Genomic DNA, 6,522 nt, shown 5'->3' on the forward strand with positions numbered 1-6,522 from the left:
ATGCATCTAAGCTCTCACGGTATCTCTTTGAGTTGTTGTGGCGGTTCTGAGACTCGATTTCCTGAACCTCCGAGCTATTTTAATTTTATCAAATGTGGGAAAAGCACAGTCAGTAGTTCCTGGAGGGAGGCGGAGATGGGTCTTTGAGATAATTTTTTAAAGCAGATTAAAGCAGTTTCCAGAACTTATATAAAAGTGAACACAAACTTCACATCCGAGAGCCTGTTGGTTCATATGCTGGAAAGGATATGTCAGACAAACAAAATAATTTAAGAGTTAGCAAGCGCAGAGCTGACTGAGAATTCATGCTGAAGGCCATTTGCTACTGACCCCCAGGAGCGTCCATGTCCGAGTTCTGCCCGGGCTGGTGGAAACACTGTGGTGGGCGAGCTTTGGGGTCCTTGATGTTAAGAACTCTGATGAACCATGCTGAGATCCAAGATCACTGTGATTAACTTACAATGTGCTGGAAGGGCCATTGTTGGCTATTTTGTTATCCTGAAGTCTCAACCTCTGTGAATAAAGTTGTTTTTTCATTAACCTCTCAGGGACTGGTTCAGTGGATTACTAGGGGGAATAAGCAGTGTAACAGGAAAGGGGAGACTGGGATCATATCTGGGAACCCCAGCAGTGTTTCCCAGGTTCTGGCTTCTGAGGGAGGAGGGCTCGTGCGTGGACTGGAGGGCAGGACGGAAAGCCCCAGGACTGGAAGGTGTTGCCTGAGGGTCCCCAATAAGATGAAGATTCTGCTGAGTGGGATATTCTTTTAATGTTTTCTCTTTATGTTTGATTTGCTATCTTTTGTTAACGTATGATGCCTCATTTCTGGAGAAGCAAATATTCTAATACTGTCATTTACAAAGGATGGCATCTTAGAGTTACAATTCCAAAAAGCATAGTACAGATATTTTTCTGGCGTAGAAGGAAAAAGGCAGGAGTATGTGTCACTCCGTCAGTATTTATACATACATAAGGAGGAATTCTCTTACCTCAGCCCCTCATTCATCTGGTTGAGGAAAGCATACAGAAATGGACAGTGGGGTCATCTGTGGATTCTACACAATTCCGTGTGCGCTACTCCCTGCTAAGGAGAAAGAGGCGCTTTGGGACTTAGGGATCCAAATAGCTGTTCTAATGTCCCAGTTTTAGTCCTGTGCTCCTGATTGTGGATCAGTGAGACCAAGAACAGGTTTCCAGTCTTAATAAAAGCAAAATCAGTGAGATTTTGAGTAAACCGGAAGCAACCATATTGTCCTGTTCTTGGGCAATGCAAAGTCTGCCTCTATGTTCTCGTCTACACAAAAGGAACAGATTCTGTTTCCTGTAGGTGACCTTTCTCTTGTGTACACACACACACACACACACACACATGAGTACACTGAACATAATGGGGGATATGGCAGGTGTATGTACAATGATAAGTAAGTGTATATGTATGTATGTACACATGTACATATTTGTATATGTGTATATATACGTGTGTATATATACTTTCTACACACACAAATGGTCAGAAATTCATCTTTTTTGCGTAGTTGAGACAGATAGACTTGGATCAAATGCTGATTTCTTTTAGAATAACCCAAGTACTGGCACTTTTGGAAAGATTTTGTTTTGCTATAGAATTTGAACAAGGAATTATTTAGTTTTTTGCACGATTATAGTGAAACTAACCGGAGAAGGCAATGGCATCCCACTCCAGTACTAGAGTCAGACACGACTGAGCGACTTCACTTTCACTTTTCACTTTCATGCATTGGAGAAGGAAATGGCAACCCACTCCAGTGTTCTTGCCTGGAGAATCCCAGGGACGAGGAAGCCTGGTGGGCTGCCGTCTCTGGGGTTGCACAGAGTCAGACACGACTGAAGCGACTTAGCAGCAGCAGCAGCAGTGAAACTAACAAAGACATTATAAGAGAGTCTTGGAAGACATACACATCTGAGACCTTTACTTCCTGGACTCTTGCAAGGGTGTGGGGATTCTGCAAGGGCCTTTGTGTTTTCCTTTCTTGGGTATTTCCTGGCTCCTGTGGAAGCTGATGGCCTCCTGGTTCTCACATGCCCCACGAGGTTTTCCAGAACCGGAGGAACAGGATATGTCTGCCATTTTCCAGTACAATCGCACCTCTCTGGAAAGGAGCCTACCTGCGGTCTCTAGCGTTTCACTAAGAGTGCTCATTGTCTATCCACGTGTGGGTTAATGAATCAGCCACACTGGATTTTATTGTTACAGCCGAAGGCCGGAGCCCGTGGCCAGGAACGCACACGCCTGTGTGAGCGTCATAACTCGGTGTGCTTCACAGCAGCTAGAATCTTATTTCCATGAAGCAGGGGTTGTTTCATACAGTCAAAAATATACATGATCATAATCCAGTTTCATTATTAAAATTGAAGAGCATGAGTTTGTTGGAAAAGTAAAACCTTTTTTTTTAATCCACATTTCAAGCAATTTGTATACCTGAATACCCAAGTGGCAAGTTCTCATCTACATTTGTCTTTTGTCTTTGCCCCAGACTCGGGGTTCTGCAGGGTCAGACAGATCCCCATAGATGGTACAGTGACCTAGAGAGGGTCACAGTGAGTGGTGGGGCCTGGGCCCAACTGGGCAAAGATTTGTCACAACTTCCCTTTTCTATCAGTGTGAAAATCAGGGTTCCAGGAGGAAACAGAACCTGACTTAGATGAGCCACTGGAAGGAGACTGGGGTGGAGGGACTCTTTTCAGGGGAGTGGGAGGAATGAGTGTAGATGCGGCCACAGCACTGACAGGAGCGGAGTAGGGACACCCAACTCCTCTTCTGTCTTCCACCCTCACCATGGTGCTTCCGATGGCTAAACCCACCAGAAGTCCAGCCTACAGGGAGCCCAGGTAACAGCAGTCCATAGGGGTTAGCCTGTAGGGGCAGAGAAGGGTACAGAACATGCCACAGTGGGGACAATTCCAACAGAGCATGGCCAGGACAGTGGGCAGGGGGGGTCTTTCCTCTGGAACCTGGACCACACTGTTGATGTCCAAGGGCCAAAATCAGAATGTCTTACTGAGTTGCTGGGGCCTGGGATGACTGCACATAGTTTGTATCCGTTTGTGTTTGTCAAGCATTTAAAACAAAGCTGTTCCTTCCTGGGTAGTAGGCAGAACATGACAGATGCTGTCTAACTCTTCCAGAACCTGTGGCCCACATGCTGGTGTGGGTGTCCTCCAGCCGGAGTCCAGAGGAGGGAGATGAAGGGAGTATCCCAGCCCAGCAGCAGCGAGGTTGGGCCTCTGGGAAGGGGGGTGGCCCCCTGCTGCTCACAAGCCCATGTCACCCTGGACAACACCTAGCTTACAGCTGGACTCAGGTCCCCATCCTGTGCAAAGTGAACATTGCGCATACCCTTCTCCCGGGGTCACACTTCTTTCCCAGGCAGTGGTCACCTTCTTCTGCTCCACACATTCCCAGGTCTCTCCAGACACACCTACTGCGAGGAAAACCCTCGCATTAATGTCTTAAGACTCGTTACCATTCAGTGATTCGAGGTTCAGGTGAAGAAGCATGTTAACCTCATCAAGACTGTGCCCACCAGACACAGGCTAATAATCCAGCTCCCCTAATAACCCAGTTGCTGTGTGACATCAGCAAAATGACTTAACCCTTCTGTGCCTCAGCTTTCTCATCTGTACAGATGGGAGCAACATTAGTAACCGCCTCGTCAAGCTGTTGTGAGGAGTAAGTTTTATGATGGGTCTAAGTTCCTAGTTCTCACCAGCAAAATGGACTAGTACTAAAGCCTTCAGCACCGGGCAGCTGTCAGAACTAAATTGGTGACCCCATGGACCGTAGCTGCCAGGCTCCCCTGACCATGGGATTCTCCAGGCAAGAATACTGGAGTGGGTTGCCATGCCCCCTCCAGGGGATCTTCCTGACCCAGGGTTTGAAACTTTGTCTTCTGCATTACAGGCGGATTCCTTGCCATCTGAGCCATCAAGGAAGCCCAAAACAGTAAATATATATACATAAAATATCTGGCGTGCAGGAAGCATTCGGTAAATGGGAGGTCTCATCTCTGTATACAGGCGTAGCCTCTAATCTAAACACTTTTGTTTTACAAGCGCATTTGTGATGTCTCAGTTTTGTAACAAAATCATGAACCCACAGTCCTGCTCGCGTTCCTAATTCCTAGGTGGTGGGAGCCTCCTGGGCGGACTTCTTCAGCTCTTCCTCCAGGGCAGGCTGGCAGCCATTTCATCTCTTCCTTGCAGTCTTACAGCTCTTGAGATGATCCAACCATTTGAACACGAAACCAAAAGAAAAAAAAAAAAAAAGCTGTCATACCCGGCAGGGGATCCTCGGAAACCATAGGAGAGCGATTTTCACAGAGGAGAGCCAGTCCTTTGGTGTTTCCTTGCTTTGCCCGGGAGCTTAGAAGGGGCTTCCCAGGGCTGGCCATCCAGCCATTGTGAACTCAAGGGCCCTGGGAATGAATGCAACTCTTTATTTTTGCCCCCCTCGCTCGGGCTCCGAGCACCAAGATCATGCTACTGTAAGGAGAGGCTCCACCCCTCTCCCAGGGACAAAGGGACCAGACTGGGGAGCCGCTTTTCCTAAATTCATGTTTCATGGCCCGCCTTATAAAGGGTAAGGAACATTTCTTTAAATGCTGTGTCTAAATATAGCAGGGGCTGGGTCAGCTAGAACATTTTTAGAAAGCACATTACAAATCAGGAATGTTTTGGAGAAATAAATAAACTTTCCCACATTTTTGGACTTTGTGTCTGCCCTGTGGGCTCCATCTTGAGAGCATGATGGGGGGGCGGGGCACGGAGACAGTGATGAATAATTCATGCTGGGCTCTTGCTGGTGCCCGGAGCACCCTGCAATGACGACTCCTTCCCTTCCTTGGGCATGGGAGACACTGTTAGCCTAGGGATAGCCCAGTATCTGAGTAAGGGCCACTCAGTGACATAAGGAAGATGGGATTCAGGAGAAATACATCTATTTCCAGTGTGTTTCATTTCTTGTCTCTGCTGTTTGTTCCAGGGGTTCCTTGGCTTTCCATGTGGGGTGAGAGCAAATCCAGGGGCCGCGTGCTCACCCTTCTGATACAGGATGACCTCCCAGTGTTTGTGTCCTGCTCCCAAGGGCTCCCACTCCGCTGGTCTGTGGGGGGACCAGATGGCATGTTTCTGAAGGCTCCGCAGGAGGGTCTGCTCTGCAGCCAGGACCGTGAGCCACGTATCGCGGTTCCAAGGCCCTCAGGTGCATCTCCAGGGAGGAAGGAATCGTGCAAAGGGGTTGTTCGCCTCTTATTCTTTCTTCTTATTTATCCACATTTGTACTCAATTTCCACTTGATCAAAATAGTCTCCCCACATGATGGAGGACGAATCAAGGCCACCGGATCCTAAAGTGCCTGTTCTCTTTCACACCGTCTTTGCTGCCTGAGCTAGTGCCTCACCAGTATCGACCCACACTCAGCTCGGGGTAAAGGATGCACATATGTGTAGGGATTCCCAGAAAGAAGTAAAAACGTTTCTATTTTCCCACAATCAGGAACTTGTTCCAAGTGCCTTTGTCATCAGAATAGTTTGATATTCTTCATCCACCAAATAGTTATTAAGTGCCAGGCCTGTGGCACACCTTAGTCATACATAAACAGCCCAGGCCCGGGTCCTATCCTTGAGGGGCTTATATTCAGCGAAGTATATTGACAGGCACCAGTGAGGGCCCTGTTGATATTTATGGTTACTCAAAATCTTTTAAACACTTTCCAATTCCTGTTAGATTCCCATTCTTTCTATCTCATCTTTCAAATACTAAAAGAAAAGAAGGTGGCCCTTGCTCACCTGTGTGCTAGGCCAGGGCCCACCACCAGATGTACAGGTGTGGCCTTGGGAGCCAGGTGGGCCAGGAGGTGGGGTCGTGTACCTGCTTGGATGCTGTGGATCATGGGAGTGGTCCTGAGACCTGGAGCTGTGAAAACCACCCAGGATTTGAAGTTCTCAGGTCCTGCTGGAGGCGGCAGCTTCTGCGGTGGCCAGCTCTGTGGTCCTGGCAGCTTGGGACCAGGCTACCAAAAGCTGTAGCCTTTGTAAAGATCCTGTGAGCGGCTTGCAAATTCTTCCTGTATAATTGAAGGAGTGTTTGCAGTAAAAACTTAAGCCAACAAAAGAGTGATAAGATCTCTGAGGGCTAGTCATCACTGCAGTGTTTGCGGAGTACTCAGGCTCTGCTGGGGTGTAAGGACTCAATGTATATGATCACTCATTTACTTTTCCTGGGTCTGTGAGCTAGGGACGGTAGTTTCCCCACTTTTACAGGCGGGGTAGCAGGTTCAGAGAGCTTAGTCACTTCCCAGGGTCCCATGACCCACGCGTGGCAGAGCTGGGTTTGGACCCAGGCTCTCCGGCTCTGCGGCACCCTCCATCGTCAGACTCCGTCCTGAGGTCTTGTGTGCACAATCTCTTTCATCTTGAGGTAAACTTGGGAGCTGGGGAGCACTGTGTCCATTTTATTACTGATATTTTACCAGTACTCAATAAC

The sequence above is a fragment of the Bison bison genome, unplaced genomic scaffold, assembly GCF_000754665.1.
Source record: "Bison bison bison isolate TAMUID 2011002044 unplaced genomic scaffold, Bison_UMD1.0 scf7180017864295, whole genome shotgun sequence".
Lineage (NCBI taxonomy): Eukaryota > Metazoa > Chordata > Mammalia > Artiodactyla > Bovidae > Bison > Bison bison.